This window comes from Trematomus bernacchii, unplaced genomic scaffold (genome assembly GCF_902827165.1).
Source record: "Trematomus bernacchii unplaced genomic scaffold, fTreBer1.1, whole genome shotgun sequence".
Taxonomy (NCBI): Eukaryota; Metazoa; Chordata; class Actinopteri; order Perciformes; family Nototheniidae; genus Trematomus; species Trematomus bernacchii.
Window position 1 is genome coordinate 2,185,109 of NW_022987683.1, and position 19,688 is coordinate 2,204,796.

The 19,688-nt window shown below is 38.3% G+C and overlaps 1 protein-coding gene across 1 annotated transcript in view; it reads left to right on the plus strand.

The window, feature by feature from the left end:
* Positions 1-19,688, plus strand: part of nrxn2b (neurexin 2b) — a 619,828-nt gene that overhangs the window by 169,272 nt on the left and 430,868 nt on the right.

Here is a 19,688-nt window from a genome sequence, read left to right on the forward strand (position 1 = left end):
AACAGAAAGTTAAACAAACTGCTGATTCTATGGGAAATGTGTTTGTTGGTCAAAGTTTCAAAATGTGTTCACACCCCCATTCACTAACACTTCAAGGTGAAAGTGTTTTCGAATGTGCAGAGTTTCTCTTCACCACTCTGCTAACATTCTCATTGTTTGGCATTCTGATTTTAAAGGGTTGAGGTCAAGTTGTGATACAACACTATTACATGTGTTTAACATTTGATGAGGAAATGTCTGCAATTGTCCTGATTTTGCTATGTATTCTGGATGTTATTTCTGATGCAATGTTGTTTACATCTTACAACACACTCCCCTCTATCCCTCAGACTTTATTTTTATGTTCTGGCCTTAGGGCATTTGACATATTTTTTTCAAAGGAGGTATTTTAAAATGACACCATTTTAATCATAACATTTGATGTAATTTTGTGTCTTCTTAAAGCTAAAGTGCATTTCCAACTACACACCACGCTGTAGTCTCTTTACCATGCCTCAGAGTTATGCTCTCTTCGTTCTCTAACCTTTCTCTTCCTCTGGCCTTCCTGTAAGCACGGCCTTGGATAGGAAAAAAAGTGATAAAGCAAAGTTCACGAGAGAGAAAGGAAGTGAACATGTGCAGTGGACAATGCATGTTCTGACCTTTACTGGTGTGTGGAGGGAGCTTTCTCTCCTTAATCCTCATAGTCTGTGATTCATGCAGACGTGAGCAACAACCTTGGCTCTTAACTGTTTTTCTGATTACTCTTAAGTTATTTTCCCACTATCGCATGATATTGAAAAACTCATGTTTCAGTGCCAATTTGTGACAGTTACTCAGTTTAGTTTAGTTTAGTTTATTTTATTTTTTTCGAGCGTGTAAAACCAAAGAAAATACAAATGAAACAAAAGGTGATACAGACATGATACAGTACTATACAAATGAATGCAATAACAAAACGAACATTTAATTAATAATTGAATAATCTGCAGTATCATTGTCTGATATCAATAAACAATAAACAACAAAGCTTTAGCTAATTACACGTCCGAAAAGGGGTCGGAAGAAGTTTACACTTATTTAATCCGACCCCTTCTCCCTTTTTTATTTTCATTTTTATTTATTTTTACATCTTAATATATGTTAACATACAATATAAACGTATACTTATAATCTTGAATAATTTATATAATCATTCATATAATATATACAGGCAAGTTAGGACAATGGTCTCTATATATTTATATATATATATATATATATATATATATACATACACAAATTCATACAAACACAAATTCATAAATAAAATACAAAACAAGAATATAAACAGTTATGGTTTAGCAGTTTCATCCCTGTACCTTGTGAGAATTGTGTCTTTATACCTCTTTTTGAATAGTTTTATGTTTGAACATCCCTTTAGCTCCTCACTCAACTTGTTCCAGATCTTCACCCCACAAACAGAAACACAAAAACTTCTCTTTGTTGTGCGCACCCTAACATTAGTGAATATAAATGAACCCCGTAAATAATGATTCCCTTGTCTTTCATTGAACAATATCTGAATATTCCCAGGTAATTGAACATTTTTTGCCTTAAACATGATTTGTGCGATTTGGAATTCAACAAGATCTGACAGTTTTAATAATTTTAGCTCTAAGAATAATAGGTTTGTATGATCCCTATAGCCGACATTTTTAATAATTCTTATTGCTCTTTTTTGTAGAATAAATAGAGATTGTGTTGTAGTTTTATACAACTCACGTTAGGTTTAAAAGACCATTCCTACTCGCAGTGATCCTAGTTAAAGCATAGGTACCTACCAAAGAATTGCCCCTCGAAAGTGGCATCAGTTTGTAATACTTTGTTGAATTTTGGCTCCGCAAATGTGAGGATCGAGGGAAATATTAGATTAGTATATCAGCACTCTTCAAAATTAAACTCTCAATGCAGGTTACGCAGAAAACTGAGATTAGACCTTAATCTCTGCTGTGGAGAAATGAAATGACTGCAGGAGCAATATCAAAGTCAACTCAATCATTAGACTACAAATCTTTATGTGAAATGATTTGCAGTGTGAATATAAACTTGCTTTTTCATAACAAAAATAAAATATAAGTATTCGACATACTTATATCATATTTTTCTCCTTCTTCCGCCACAAATCAAAACGTGCGGAATGACCGGGATCGGGTTGCTATGTCTTTTATAAGAGATTCGCCTAGCCGTTTTTCACGAAAATTGCAGAAAACTGCGATCATTTACCCCATAGGAATGAATGGGAAATCCATTTGAACAGAGCTCAAAATCACCCCACTTTGACCCCATACAGATTCACAAAAACAAAAAAATTACAAGTTCAAACGGTTATCGAGACTATGGACTTTATTAGACTAGTTGGATATTTTTTGATAGCTAGTATGGTTCTCACGTAGTCGCAGCTTACGTTTAGTGCAAATGTCACACTGTTCCACATTTTATAACGGGTGTGTATGGGAGAGCTCGTTAAGACTTAGTGACATCAGAGGGGAGAGGAGCTGGAAAATCTGAACAGTTTTTTTTCCAACTATTTCTCACCTGGCCACAATTTTTACTCTTCATACTGTCCATAATTTGGTGATCATAATGTAGGGAAACGGACTTACACATATAGCAAACACGAGAGTCATCAGGTGTGTACATCTGGCATCCTAAATACTCTGGGTAGGATATTTAGCTGATTGGAGTTACAGTTTTTTATTTAGAAGCAATAATGCAGCACAATATTGTCAATACATTCTCTGACAGACTGTCTCTCGTTCACTGGCAGGGTGTTGCCGTGGAAACGCTTTGATCTTTGAACACACCTGTTGGTCGTTAACTAAGGTGCCGTTTACACGAGGACAAAACTGCTTGTATCTGCATAGTTTCTCTTGCGTATAGCCCTATTATTTACATGAGGCCGATAGAAACGGACCCCACAAGCGATAACGGTCCCAAGGTGGATAGATTTGCAAACGAAACTCTCTGGGGGGTCAAACGAGTCCGTGTAATCGCCTCTATACGAATATTTCCTGAAAAAATAACGATAGCCCCACCTCTCCTGCTCACTGCTGTAGTATGGCCAGTAGCCATCTGTAACGATCAACTATCAAAAATAGCTGTGTTAATTAAACGCACAAGGGGTTCTTGAATGAAATAATATTATAAAAGGCAAACCAGAATTGTTAACGCCCAATATACTCCTTAAACAAAATAAACAGAGTCAGATTTCATGCATTGATCCATTATATTGACAATTTTCCAGCCAAACAACACAAACAAAATTAAACAGTCCACTCTGCGATACACCAAACTTGTCTTTACTGCCTAATCCAGGCCATTATTGTTCATTGCTCCTGCGCCCATCGGCGGCAAAAAGAGAAATGTTTGTAGGCCTATTCAGGCTATAATCCACACAAAAAAAGGAAACACGAGGACCGGCGTGTCCCAGAGGAGCGATCTCACCCGGTGTTTGTAGAGAATATCTCTCTTTCTGAGCGCGTCCTCTGCACAGAGACGTGCTTCTTGGTCGGTCGATGCAATATCCACAGATTCGGTTTCTTTCAGTTAACTTCCCCGTTGCATTTATCCATATATTTACATGCTGAGGAAATGACTATATCCCGCTGAATACCAGCAATCGCCACACACACTTCCTCCTGTCAGTAGCTAGTGCTACTGCTACTGACCATACTACAGATGTTAGTGCAAAATCTACAGCACCTCTACCACAACCATCAGCAACAAGTGGACATGGAGAATTACATGAACTACATGTTGCTAAATACACCGCGGGGCATAAACAGAAGGGTAGCCATGGCAACATTGCTCTGGGCTGCTCCAGGGTCTTCTTCGCTGCTTTTGGTGTATTTTGTGGCGGAAGTTACAGCGCCACTTACAGTCCCGGCATATGTACTACAGCGTGTCCAGCGTTTCCAGCGGTCTCGTTTGAACAGACACGTTAAATGAAACGAATGCATGTGAACGGAAGACTTTTTTGAAAACGCATACTGTGCATAAACGCAAACGTTCCCGTGTGCACAACGCCTACATCCAGTGATAATCTAAAGATGTTCAGAAACGATGTGGTACAAGAATCCAAAAATGTAAACAGTTAAAATAGTCAGCTAAAAGTGAGCTAAAATGTATGGATATTATTTGTTGTACCTTAACAATACAACTAATGCTATTAATACTTACTCAGCGGGGGTAATGTTAGCATCGGGAGACAATTAGGACATTTTCTATTACATATTTATAAGGATACAGTGATAAAGTGATGACATTTTGTACCAGTTCAATGCTCCTTTACTCCTCAACACATGTCTTTTTCCACGGCATACATTCACTGCCACCAGCAGATGAATCATGACCATAATCCCTTCATCTTTATGCAGCCTTTACTCTTCCATCGTATACGATCGTCCACGACCTGCTGACCCCTGTCTGTAGCCCCCCCTTAACAAGGCTCACTGTTTACTCTATCCACTCCCATGTAGCAATACAAGCACACACCAGTGTAATAGAACATACCAGAAGAATGAGAAATCTGACATTATATCTTCTCGTCTTCTCCCTTGAGGCACGCCCTGATCTTAACATCACACGTTTTGGCTCCGATGCACCAGTCTAGGGCATCGCTGTGCATTTCCTGGCCCCTCACAAGCAGCAGGATCTAAACTTGAAAGGTCGTCGAAACTGAAAATTCAATAACTCTTTTTTTTTGAAAGACGGAGATAGAGGATTGGGATTGCGGTAGATAAAGTGAGGGAAGAAAGTTTGTAGAGGATAAACAGATTCTATCACGCTCACTGCTCAGCTGCTTTAATGTGCATGTCACTGACTTCACTCCATTTCCATCTCGCTCTCTGTCTTACACATTTATTTTGAAGAAAAAGTTGTAACACAAAATAATCTACAAATAGGCTGCCGACATTCAGGGAAGGTCCAATGCATAATTCTGTGAGGTAGATAACAAAAAACTACTTAACAGATAGTAATGTTGTTGCTTTTTTTCTATTATTCGCTTTTCATCAGGGATAACCATGCCTAGTTAAAAAAAGATTTAAAAAAAAAATCCTAAATATCCTGGGGTCTTGTTCAACGAATTCAAAGTAAAGTAGCTGATTATGCTGGTTTTATCAAACAGTACCCTGCAAGCCATTCATATTGATCGCCCTGTAGCCAGAATTAATACAGTGTTTGTACCCAAGGGACAGGTCTAAAACATCTTAAAAGAGAAAAATCAATAAACCTATTTGGGAAAGGCAAGAACGTGTGACATGTTAGCGAATTCAATGATTTTCACAGGAGGATTTAGTCACGTCTCTGCTTCCAAGGCGTCAACTCCCCTCCCCCCAAACAAATCTGTTCACATGTATGTGTTGGTGCGTGTCAGAACAGCCATGGCTTTAACACAAAAAGGTGGTTTGGTCAATGTTAACAATCAGAAGGTGATGCCTCAGCCATCACATAACCAGGCCAATAAAATCAATGCGAGTGTCTTCTCAAACCCAAGGCTGTCCTTCAGAGCCGTTGGAAGGACAAACCCCGGGCTTCAGTCACTGCTGATCTCTATCTGCCCGTCTGAGACTGCTGCCAACCACACACACCAGGGCGCATGCTTGGAAAGCAAACCATTACTTTTCAAAATAAATAGATTATCATTTAAAGGAGCTTTGACGGACGTGAACTCTCAACAATACATCAATAATGATCACCAACCAAAGTACTTAATAAACCTTAAAGAACAAAGTATACATTTATTTTAACTGACAAATGGAAAATACATTGTATTCACTAACCACGGCTCTCTTTCTCGTCCTACAACTAATCTTTACTTAAATATTCATCTTGAAATATTATTTTTCTTCTATCATGGCAGTGGAACAATGAAAACATAATGTCACACGCACATATTGATCATGAAGAATATTGAAAAAGTGTATTTTAATGCCTAAATAATGATAAATACATACAAATAAAATAAAGTCCTATCTAGGAGGCAGTGCACCTTTGACATTTACTGAATGTTGTTGCAAAGCAAAGGTCACACATTATTTTTGCACATTATTCTGAAATGTCTAAGTCTACATCTCCTTCACTGATTATGAATGGTGTTTCAATTGTTGTACAATTACAGTTATTATACAAAACAAAAATGTAGTCAATGTAAATCACAATTTTAGGGAAAAATTCTTCCCTGAGCAGAAACAATCTCAAAAAAACTTGAAACCCCTTGGTGTCATTTGGTCTTATTGTTTCAAAAGTTATTAGACAGTAGCACCTTCAAAAGAGCTTATCTTTTCAGAGAACCAACAGGGCAATCCCAAAGGAATATGGACATGAATAAGGTATATGTTTACCTTTGAAAATTAAAAGCATGGACTGCAAAGCCATCAACAAATATCGCATTCTGCATTATGCTCTGAAGTAAGCTCCATCTGACATCTGCAGTGATATTCCATGAAGTCTATCTTAAGCTTTGGTTACCTACAAAGTGAGATGAGAACACCAAACAATTTAAAATATGAATGATTTACTAAATAAGGACATTGTTAAAGAACTTTAACCAAATTATAGGGTAATTGTTGTTCATAAAAGGGATATACTTTACAGCATACTGTACATTAATGTAAATGTATTTACATTTAGTCTTTTCACTACTGCAGACACACTCACTAAAGTTGCAAATATAATATTGCTTTGGTCATTATGGACACCTTGATACTCATTTACAGTACAACGACAGTAAACAGTAACAATCCAGTGTACATGTAGATGTATCTGTCCCATAAAACTCAATTTATACTTAGTATAAACTATCAAATGTATTGTGCATTGTATACTCTCCTGTATGCAAATCTAGCGGTTGCCTATTTCCTTGGCACAGCAGTCTCCAATGTGTTCCTGTGCTGCTCTAAACAGCTGCCCTGAAGGTGTTTCAGCTTTAACAAACTAATTAAGGGACCCTTAAATAATTAAATCTGCCGTTTCCAATAATAGAAAAAAATGTGCCAGTTAATGGCTCTAAACTGCCAACATTTCCACCCCTTTGGCTTTGTAACTGCAGATGCCTTTGCACACGGACCATTTGGTTTCTATGTATAGTAGGTCTCCCACCAACAGCACCACCTTTTCTGGAGAGGCCAGCAAGACACATAGTGGGAATTAAATTAACCAAGCCCTGGGAGATTGTCTCTGTGCAGGCTTAATGTAGATCTCTTGGGAGATACTGTGGGGAAATGAAGGGAATATCCAGCCTGATCTGTATCTAACCTCAAATGTAATAGACTAGGTTCAGGTCAAGATAGCCATCTCTGTCTGATCTCACTGAGGGCAGTTTATAGAGTCAACGTGCCACTGTGTTTGGTGCAAGCTATTTAAACACCTAGAAGTGCAGTGGGGCTCAGTGCAATGTACAAAGTTTCATATTATTGCTATATCAGACTTGCCTTTAATGAAAACGTTGATGAATGAATTTTAATGTTGTTCTCATATTATATGATGAATATGAAACAGTCTGAGTAGTTTGGCAAATTATTACTACTCCAATGCTTGGCTTCACGGGATTCATATTTTAAATGGTATTTAAGCAGCTTTTCTCAATTGTAGCGAAGCACCAAATTATTGTATAATGATAGATATTTAAAATGAGATATTGCTCATTTTAAGTTGAACATATTAGCTAAATATTCTTTAAAGCCCCCCAAAATACCTCTATTTGTGATAACAATGACAATAATGAAGAAACTCTTACCACAATTAATCAACAATATATTTTCATAGAATAGTGTTTTTACTTAATAATGCTATCAGTTAAACAGTAAAAAAAAAGAAAAAAAAAAAAAGCTTTTACGGTGGCCCTGAAGTGCAAGTCACTACAGCATTTCAAAAAACACTGCAGCATTTCACAAAACGCTACAGCATTTCACAAAACACTGCAGCATTTCACAAAACGCTACAGCATTTCACAAAACACTGCAGCATTTCACAAAACGCTACAGCATTTCACAAAACGCTACAGCATTTCACAAAACGCTTCAGCATTTCACAAAACCCTACAGCATTTCACAAAACACTGCAGCATTTCACAAAACGCTTCAGCATTTCACAAAACCCTACAGCATTTCACAAAACGCTGCAGCATTTCACAAAACACTACAGCATTTCACAAAACACTGCAGCATTTCACAAAACGCTTCAGCATTTCACAAAACGCTGCAGCATTTCACAAAACGCTACAGCATTTCACAAAACACTTCAGCATTTCACAAAACGCTTCAGCATTTCACAAAACGCTTCAGCATTTCACAAAACGCTGCAGCATTTCACAAAACGCTGCAGCATTTCACAAAACGCTACAGCATTTCACAAAACGCTACAGCATTTCACAAAACGCTTCAGCATTTCACAAAACGCTTCAGCATTTCACAAAACGCTACAGCATTTCACAAAACACTTCAGCATTTCACAAAACACTTCAACATTTCACAAAACGCTACAGCATTTCACAAAACACTACAGCATTTCACAAAACACTACAGCATTTCAGAAAACACTTCAACATTTCAACTTTTACGGAAAGGGTATTCCTTTAGGCTGTCGGCCGGGTGCTGACCAATCACGAAGCGTCATTTCTTGACTGGCAGCAAACACAACCAATCACAGCAGTGCTTCTCTGACTAGCTCTGTCCAATCACAAACAAGAAGTGTTCTCCCTAAAGGAATACCCTTTCCGTAAAAGTTGAAATGTTGAAGTGTTTTCTGAAATGCTGTGGCATTTTGTGAAAGGCTGTAGCGTTTTTTGAAATGTCGTTGTGTTTTAGGAAATGTTGAAGTGTTTTGTGAAATGCTGTAGGGTTTTGTGAAATGTTGTTTTGACTTGCACTTCAGGGCCACCATAGATTTAGGACTCACTAAGGAGAGCCGTTTTCAGGCAAAACAAGGTATGACTGCTAAAGTATTGGTTGCATTTGCATAGTATATCTCAGAACTTCAAACTATCATCTTGAACTAAAACCTCTTAATAAAGCCTGAATGAATATTTTGGTGAACTAGAAATATGATTAGTATCAAGGTTAACGATTAATATTAAGGTGCTGCAAAAAGTATTCACACCACACGCTTTCATCCAGTTTAAAATGTCAGCCTCATTGTACATCCCGAGGGAGGATCATTTAGAATTGTTCAGTGACCTCTTCCACCCTGTTCAGCAGACAGGGCATGGTGGGTTGTCTGGCTTGAAGCCTGGGAGGCTGCTGCAGAGACATTAGGCCAGGATGACAGAAGTCCTCACACAGGCAGGAATTTCTCCTGACACAGCAGAGGGCTAAAATGGTGGAGCTCTACAGCAGCCTGAATCTGCTGCACACAGTCCCCACAGCCATATAGAGAAGAAAAGCCTCCGGTTAGTAGATATCTGACAATCAGGCTATAGCTACAACTTATAATTGCTTCATTACCACAACCATCCGATACTCCCCCTCCAGAAACAAATATAATTCCTAGCCCAAAATATACAGGCATACTGTGTGTATATTAATATATATAAATGTGGTTGCATTTATATACTTGCATACATAACATATGGACTTTGAATGCCCTTTAAGCCATATATATTAAGTTCCTTTATTATAATAATAATAATAATGGTGAATTAGAAATCAGAGTCCCTAACCTAAAACTGCCCACTAAATAATATCAGAATCCATATTTGAAGTCAATGATGTATGAGTCAACCCCTGTTAATGGCATAATCACAATCATGAGTCTAATGCTGATTGACGGGGCTGGACTGAGGCCACTCTGTGACCTTCAATGGGTTCCTTGAGGTGAAGCGAATGACAGAGTTTGAGGTGCGTGACAGTCCCGGTCCCTCTGCCCCCCCCCCCCCCCCCCCCACCCCCTCTGAGATTGATCGGAAGCCTGAATTGTGTTTCTTAGGCTAGTCACGCCTCGTTATTGGCAGCCTCACTTAGAGAAACTGACAGGGCACATCATACACACAGCGAACTCCCACTTTACAAGGGGATGGACACGCACTGCTGGTCACACATATGCACACACACATGTCAAATTCCCTGACTATTGGTGAATTTAAAGCCACCTGTGTCAAAACTCAATCCTGTAGTGAAACAGAAGAGCTTACAGATTCTTCATTAATCACTCTGTAGTCAGGTTTTAAGTTCAAAACACATATACAGCTGGATTGTTATGTGACATAAAGTAATGTTAATGCAGATTACGCTTCACTTAAATTGGTAAAATATGTTATAAAACAGAGAGACCCTATGTAGAGTGTGGATTGATGCATTTATTACAACAGAAGAGTATATTTTCTGTTACACAAAAGTTAGGACTTTTTTATAATGTATGATATATTAAAACTTTAAAGGTCAATTTAAATCAAAATGTTGCCAAACATAAAACACATTTTATAAAGCTTAATTGATGCCAGTAGACCTGTATCACAGGACATCTAGTGTAGCTTTACACAAGCATATAGCTTGAGCTGCATAATCCTGTATCTAAAGAATCAAACAATCATTTTCATGATTATCTCATGTAGCTTAAAATGATTTTTTTGGCACAAATGCTTACATTCCCAAATGCTGAAAATAAACCTTATACGGTTGCATAGCGTCAGTTTCCAGGGCAACTGACAGTATTTCATTGACTATTGACCCATTGATGGAATGATAGAGGCCATTTCGGTCTTTAACTCAGCATGGGCCCATATGCTCAGTGCAGTGGAGTTAATTTAGTCATCCTTCATATGTAGCTGTTGCCCTCTCTCCTTTTTTATAATTACCTGAACCTTCACCCCCAATGTTTTTTATACCAATATTCAATAGTGTGACCCTGTTGTTTAATCTCCTTTTCTAACATTTGTAGTCCTTATTCAGAGGGGAGCCTAATTGAATTTGGCCCATGGGGCATTAATCTTAGGGCTGTGTGGTCAGAGGCTGGAAATTGGATCCAGATCAAGTTTTTACATGTTGTAATTAAGGTCACCAGGGGCAAGAGGGAAAGTGAGGAAATACAAAGTAGGATGGCTGGAGCAGCGCATGAGATAGAGTGAGAGATGGAGGGAGGATTGAGGTGAGTTAGGCTGTTCAGAGAAGTTTAACACATGGAATAATGGGAAACAATGACAACAAAAGGGTAGGACAAAGTGGAAACTTTGTTTACAGGCAAGATGAGAAAGTGTGGGCCCTGGGAACTCTGTGAAAGAGGGATGAGGAAGAGAAATAGCATGGGCAGCATTTAGACTTCAGACTGTAATATATGTTTTACTGGGTATTGGCTGACCAAAGGCATGTTGCTTTTACAGGCATAGCCAAAGGACCAGTGATTACAACACAATCCATCTCATACCTTTCTTCCTCTTTGCCTGGATCCTTCTTTCCATTTATGTCTGTTCCCCTTTTATTCTTCCAATTGTTTTCTTTCTCCTCTATCTCTCTTTGTTTCTGCCTCTGTTCATGTTGTCTTTCCAGCGAGACAAATTCAAGTGGTAGGGGGAAACTGATGAAGACAGGGATATGTGGAATAGAGAAGGGGACAGGGAAGCAGGGCGGATGGAGATACGAGGTCTATCAGGAGATGAGTGTAACAGGAGCAGAATGATAATGACCAGTGATACCTTGCTCTCCAGTGCTCCGTCCTGCACTGTCGCCGTAACCGGGATACATCTGCAGAGCATGCCTGCACTCTAATCTTGTCCCTGCCTACACACGGCCTATACACCCCCCGACTTCAGCAACACAGAAGCTGCTATAAACCCTTTGAGGACTGGAAACGCCCAACAATTACCAAAAGGAACATCAAAGGGAACGCACTCTCATAGAAATAATGATCCCATTCTATGACACACATACGCTCATACTCACTTATTGAGATGAAGCGGTCTTTCTCCACGTCGTATTTCTACAGTCTTAGCATTGTCCGATTGCATGAAGCTCATGAATACTCGCTCAGTGATAAAAGCATTTCACGCAACGGGGTTAGATAGCCACGACTTACACAAAACACACACTCTAGTACCACACTGCCTCTAATATTCTCAAAGCATTTCAATGTAGACTGCAGCAAAATTGAAAGCTGAATAAGTAAATGTTAGGCAGCATATTTAATAGTGTCTTCAGGAAAAAAAGAATCTCTGGCTGGCCGACTAGAATGAAATGTAATGAACAAAAATAATCACTTTCTCTTTCACAGTTCTCTCCCTCTGTCCTGGGGAAAATGATATTTCTGCATTTAGTAAATAAAAAGAAAGAAGGGAGAGCTAATCTCTTTGGTGGAAAAGGAGGACAGACTAATGAAACATGTTGACACATGTATTAGAGGCTGCCATAATTGAATAAGGGGATTTGGAAGAGAGAGAGGACATTATTAAGATATGTGGGGATTTAAGACGGTAGAGGACAGAATCAAACCAGCGTCTAGAAATATCTTCTTCAAGTTGTCTTGAGAAAAGAGCCATGGTGTTTTTCTGTTCTGCATTTAGGTTTAATCATTTAAGCTCTTCTACATCAAATATATACTTGTAAGTGATAACGGGCATCTCTAGTTCATTTCAATTGAGTAGACCTTTCAGACTAATTCAGTCAGTTTATTTAGTCAGTCAAGTCAAAGTTATTGTCAATCTTTCAGTTTGTGTGTACAGACAGAGAGATCGAAATACCGTTTCCCACAATCCCGAATATAAAAATATAAATATGTATAACATATTTATATCCTATATAGACACAATCAACAGACACATTTATGCATGGGCACACATAAAAAAAAACACAACAATAAATATATACGAAATAACAGTATATAGTGTATATATTTAATAAACCCTCCCCTGCAACCATTTAACCAGCTATACACAGCCATCTTATATTTTACATTGCTCACAGTGTTCATATTCAATATGTAGCAATACAAATACCCCCATTTAAAACAAATGTGTATGCATGGCTTGCTTACAGGTCCTCAATGTAAAAGAGCCTTTTGCGCTTTATTTCTTACCTGATTTTTAACCCATAACCCATGTAATGACTGCGAAGTATCTTTGTAATAAAATCAGTCAATAACAATGGCTGTTTTGACCCTATGGTGAAGCTACTGTAGAGGAGCAATCAAATTATCTCCATAGAGATTAAGATGCTATCCTAAATGTTCTTTTTGTATTAAAAGTATTGATCACAGAGAAGCAAATAGAGTAATGCAGCTGCAACAACACACATTTGAAATACAGGTTCAGAATGCATAAATGTTTACTAAATAATTATTAATTAGAAATGCAACACAAGATTGGGCTTTACTCAGAACTGCATTGTTAATATTATTGCCCAGTGTGTGGAAAATAACAAATCGTAAGAAAACTGTTGACTGAAACAATGGCTTTAATCTCTGCTGTATGAAAGCAGAATAATATCATTGCTTTGGAGCACAGTAGAGTGTGATGCAGTGGTAGAATCATTTCCCACCATGTAGGAGGACTAAATGTATTCCTAAAAGGAAAACAAATTACTTGCAAAATTGAAATGACAAAGACATTTATTGTCAAACTAATAAACCTACTCTGCCCACAGGAGAAAATTATCATTTAAAAAGAAAAAGAAAAAAGAAATCAAGACTTAGTGTTATATATTTACATCTCTTAGGTATGTGTTCACGAATAGCATCAGACTATTTCATGCGCTTTAATGTGAGGCCATGTTACACTATTTCTGAATTGCATAGTTAACTCTAACAAACCATCTGGTGTCACCTTTCTTCATAGCTTCCCAGCGAGTCATTGCTCAACATGTACCATCAAAGTGAATGAAATGACACATGCATGTAGTGACAAAAGAGCACTCTACTACGTGCCGACATGTTCCAACTACACATTAAGTGAGATTACAGGATATATGACTAGGGTTGTCACTTGCTGATGAACGCCACCTGGCCTATGATGTTCCGTACTGTGACTGCTACTCTATCCTTCCCCCTAGAGGCCTTCAGTCATATGGCTAATTAGTAGATATTCACACTAGTTCAAACCTTGCCTCCCGCTCACCTCCTGTAATCCCCCACTGCATGTCATTTTAATAATTAGATAAAGGTGTGAAGATCCATTTTCATGAGTTACAGGACAGTTGATGTGTGCTTAATGGCTAATGAATGTCCATCATTGACCCAAGGTTGTGAACTGTGCTACTATTTGCCAACGGCACTGTCTACGGCAGGGGTACTCAATCTTTTTTATTAAAGGTCCACTTGTGAATTTTATACAAGGTCACTTGTCCGGATCAATGCCAGTAAAGCAACAAATCCAATAAGTATACTTTAAAAGGCTTAGCGTTTTCTGATAAATGAGCATCAAAGCAAAAACTAAATTGTTATATTATTATTAGGGCTGTCAAGTTAACGCGTTAACGCAAAAAAAAATTAACGCCACTAATTATTTTAACGCGATTAACGCATGTGTATTTTTTGTCCTCGGCCGCCGTAGTTTCAGAGCGCATCGAGTTTAAAATACCATCTACAAGCTGATGCTGACAGCCCCGCTCCTGCTGCCCGCTTGTGGCAGACCACACTTCCACGCTCACCGGCAGGCCCGGACTGGCCATCGGGAGGACCGGGAGGGTATGGTGTGTGTGTATGTGTGGCGCGAGCGAAGCACACCTTACGTGTTGTTGTTAGCATCTGGTGCTAGCTAGCTGAGCTAACGGATATAAGGAGCTGTTTCAATGAAAACAGAGGAGCGACATTTCGCCGACAACTGCGCCGAGCACTTGACTTTATGCAGGTAGCCAGACAGCACACTCAGCACGGATAGTGCCGCAACACAGCTCATACACACAGGCATATATGCCTTGAGCTGCACATAGCTCCAACGATCCTCCACATTCACATTCACACACACACACATACACACACACACACACACACACACACACACACACACACACACACACACACACACACACACACACACACACACACACACACACACACACACCACACACACACACACACACACACACACACACACACACACACACACACACACACACACACCACACACACACACACACACACACACACACACACACACACACACACACACACACAGTATTGTATTATTGTATGAGAGAGGTTCCAGGTTGAATTGAGGCGAATATTTGTAATGTTCAGGTTGTTGTGTTTAATATTCATGAGAATATTTGTCATTGTTCAAATGATAATAAACAAACATATAAAGCATATTTGTCCACTCATATGTTGATAAGAGTATTAAAAACTTGAAAAATATCCCTCTAAGGTACATTTAGAACAGATAAAAAATGTGCGATTAATTTGCGATTAATCGCGATTAACTATGGACAATCATGCGATTAATCGCGATTAAATATTTTAATCGACTGACAGCCCTAATTATTATTATTAAGCCTAATAACAAAACGATAACTTTAATCCTTAATCTTTTTTATAACAAATACAAAAATCATTATTTAAGGTGTAAACATTTAAACAATACCTATACAATCTTTAAAAAGGGGAAAACTATTAGACACTGAAGTTTAATGATGATATCATCTTATTATGTAAATGCAGTCTGAAACAACATAAGCTTTTAGCAGCCAAAGCTGAGCAGTGTTTGATTCCTCTCCAAACATTTGAGAAATGCTCCAAATGACTCCTTTCATTGACTGATCAAAGCTACCTATCTTGTATCCAAATGGGCTTAATTGGGCAGATGATCTGTGAAGTGAAAGGTTTTAACATATTACTGAGGCTTGGTGAACCAACATAATTCCCCCTAGTTAAGAAAGGAAGCCAGCGCTGGCTGTCTGGAGTGCTTTCAGTGAATGTGCTGTGCATCAAGGTGAACTGTCAAATATGCCAGACAGCAATGTGCCTTACCAAGGTTACTGTGAATTCACACGTTTTCATTTTCAAAAAGAAGCATTAACAACTAAATAACTGGTTTTGCTTCAATCCTGCATTACACTGCTTTTTGTTAAGGGGAACAATTACTCAGTGGATGTTCTAATGAACATTTGAAAGAGGTAATGACATCTTTTGACCTATTATTATTACTTTTATTATTATATTGTAATGTTCATCTTTGTGCATATTTCCCTTTAGATAATATACAGCTATTTTTTCTTGCAAATAATAGAAAAAGCTTCTCACAGCCTTCTGAAACATTTTACACCGAGCACAATACCCTGACTCAATTGTTCTCCTTGCTAATTTTGAGAATTCATAGGGCAGTGGGTGGTTTTGTGCTCGCCGGAGCATACGAGCAGAGGCAATGAGGCTAGTGGAATAACATTAGATCCCCTTGTTTGAAATTGCAATCCACAGAGCAGGTAGACGGGGTGGGAAGAAGAAGGAAGAGGTGGGGGTAGGATTTGTGTTGGCGGCTCTGATCAAGTGCATAACTAATGACTGCTGCTTGAAATGTCAGCAGAGACCCTGACGGACGCTTTCTTAGCTGACATCACATGAGAAATATCAAATTACAGGACCAGATCAAAACAAGGGCTAATTTTCTCAGCGAGCACCAGGGGACAGGGATATTAAGAGACAGGCTCTGGTGCTGGGGATGGGTTCTGGATCAAAAGAAAAAAAGTAACCTGACATCAAATGAAGCCATTAGAGCGCGGAAAGGGCTCACACAGTTAACTGTGTGCTTTAATGTCAGTGGAGAACTAAAGAGCTGCTGTTTAAGTTAGGATTGCTCAAACGTTGTCATGTGGCTGACGATGCCACAATCATACTCGTGAGTACGCCAGGATAGCTTTTTTTTCTCCGTGTGCATGCTCTGCATTCCCAATTCCCAAAGCCAGTTTGCAAGCATTTTTCATTCCAATGATTTATCAAGCGGATTTGCTTTAGAAGAAAAAAGAACCACTTAAGAGTTACAGTACATATTAGTATGCCTGTGATATTTTCTGCAAACAGAATCCTATATGAGCTCTGAGATCTTCTTTCGCAGTTCTGACAGAGCTGTCAAAATTGATGAGCACTTTAAACACATCTAATTTTACACCGCTGACATTCCCTTTAAAAATAAATAAGCTTCCATTAGTAGCTCATGCAGACACATGGAACACGCTTCCACAGGTACTCTGTGTGTGAGGGTGTAAATATTTACAACAATGCCCTCCTGAGGAAATGTAGAGTAAAACAGTGAACAGGCAGTGCTCATACAGACTCAGTGTATTTCTACATCAATAACTCTCTCTGAGATCTGCGCATACATGTCCATTTTTCTAGCTACCCCTTTAGCCATCCAGTTTGATTCCACATTACCTAATTATTATTCATTCTGGTAAATCATAAGTAATTATGGGCTTGCACGGTTAGATATAATACATTCCCAGTTTCGATTGAGAATGATCAATGATGAAGTTAATTAGAGTCTCTGTGTTATAAAAAAAAACATGTTCTGTTGTTGCATTAATTATTGCTTTAGAAATGAACATTCATATTAACTTAAAAATCAAGTCCAGGTACATCCATGTCACATTGGATTGTGATGGAGCACACAGTATAGACAATGAATCAGCAACCTTTATTAATATTCTTTGAAACGAAAAATATTTATTTTTTCAAATTGTAATTTATCCATGTGACATTCATTCTTGCCCTCTCTTAACGTTATGCAGAAATTGTGAATTTATTCCAGCCTAGCTTGTACTTGTTTTTAATGAATCATCTTCCTCCACTAAGCCTGTTTCAAATGATACATGGGGGATAAGTTTACTATCTTCAGAGGGAAGGATTCCTTTGTTATTAAGCAACATGATTACAGGGCATAAATACTTGTTTTCTAATAACATTCATGTGAAAGGAATAGTTTATTTGATTTCCAAAAACAATTTAAGTGGGTATTCATTTTAATAATAATGCAAATCTAATATATTAACAAATAGCTTGCAGCACTGTTTTAACAAAACAGCGTATGCCTGGAGTCTACATCAATATGCCGGCTCCTGAGCTAAATATTAAAAAGCCATACATGTTTTACTTATGATTCATGAGAGTTGTTCAAACAGAAAGATGAGCTGTGTAATGGAGCGGCACACATTGTACTTGAATACAGCACTAAGGGAATCCAGTTAAACAGTTGTAGCTGAATTGACTTTGAGCTTTTAACACTGACACACACATTGCGTCTCTATCCGGGGCAAATATTCACTTGAACTCTGTAATGAAACCGCCGTAGAAGGTGAAGGGAATACGATGTGAACCCTTGGAAAGAATAGTTGCTACAGTGATGAGGTTTCTGTCGTTTTGCTCTCTGTAAAGGAGATTTGGGTCCATGCCTCTTCTACTCTACTTATCCCATAATTCCTGCCCTGCATCCACTTATTCATTATTCAGTTCCTGCCCCTCAACACCCCCCACCCCACTCCCTTCATTTTTGGCTTCAGGATAATCTCATTGAGACTTTTATAACAATTTATTTCTCTAGAAATGTATTTTATTCTTCTCCTGCATTTGCAAAAAGGTGTCATAGTTGTTTAGTTATATTAAATGATCAATCTAATATTGTTACAAAACAATATTTTGACATGAGTCTGGTTAAAACAGCTTCTTAAGTGTTGTCATTGGCTGTCAGTCACACCAGTTTGTTCATTGCTTTATCAACGTTTGTCTGCCAGGATACCATACGTTGTTTTAGCTTCAGAATAGGACTTTAATGGCATTTCAAGTGAAATAAGGAGATCCAAAGAAGATTATTAGACATCGCCAAGTCAAAAATAATGAAATATTCTTGTTAGGGCTATATCCGAATATACGAATATTCGTTCGTTGGAGTACTATTCGGGTTTCGTTTTTTTCGTTTTTTCAGCAAATTTAATTGATTGAAATCTCCAATATCAATGTAAGAGCTTGCGCCTCTTTGGGGGGTGCTAACACTTAACCATAAACGTTATCGTTTACTTTCTCCGTCTTTATATGTAGATATGACTTTTTCTCCGTTAATCTCCGTCACGTTGTTTCCATAGCAACAACAACTTCCTGTCAACAGCGCTAACTCTCCTTCAAAATAAAAGCATGTCCATACAAATTGGAAGCCAAGCCGAATTACACTTAAGACATATACAACTGCAACGAAAGTAACAAACACAATGCAATATCCTTTTCAATTTCAAAGAACACAAATTAGGTTAAATACATTAACAAATAACTATAAAACAACAATACTGTAGAATAACAAAATGAATGCCGTGAATAAACCGAAATACACATGTTGAAGCGGTTCGCTGCTGATTACTACGCAACCCCCCGCGCGGGCCGAATATTCGAATATTTGCTGCCGATTACTACCGAATATCCGGAGCCCGAAAAATGGTATTCGGGACAGCCCTAGTTCTTGTTTGCAAACATGGAGCTGCTTTACATTCATGCTGTGCCTCCTGTTTTCTGGGAGTCGCTCTGCTCCTCCACTGAAGCAGTTCAAGATTAAAGGCGACGAAGCATTGCTGTACTGTATATGAACTCTGGAGCATTAACTATATATTATCTTTGGCCAAAAGAGAACAATGGCATTCAAACATGGCTCTCAACAATACATGAACCTCAAGCTGCCTGCAATTCATGTCTCGACCCACATTTTATAAAGTACGGCCCATTACCTTTTATAAATAGTTGGCCTATAAAAAGTTGGGTTTGGATTTGCAGCC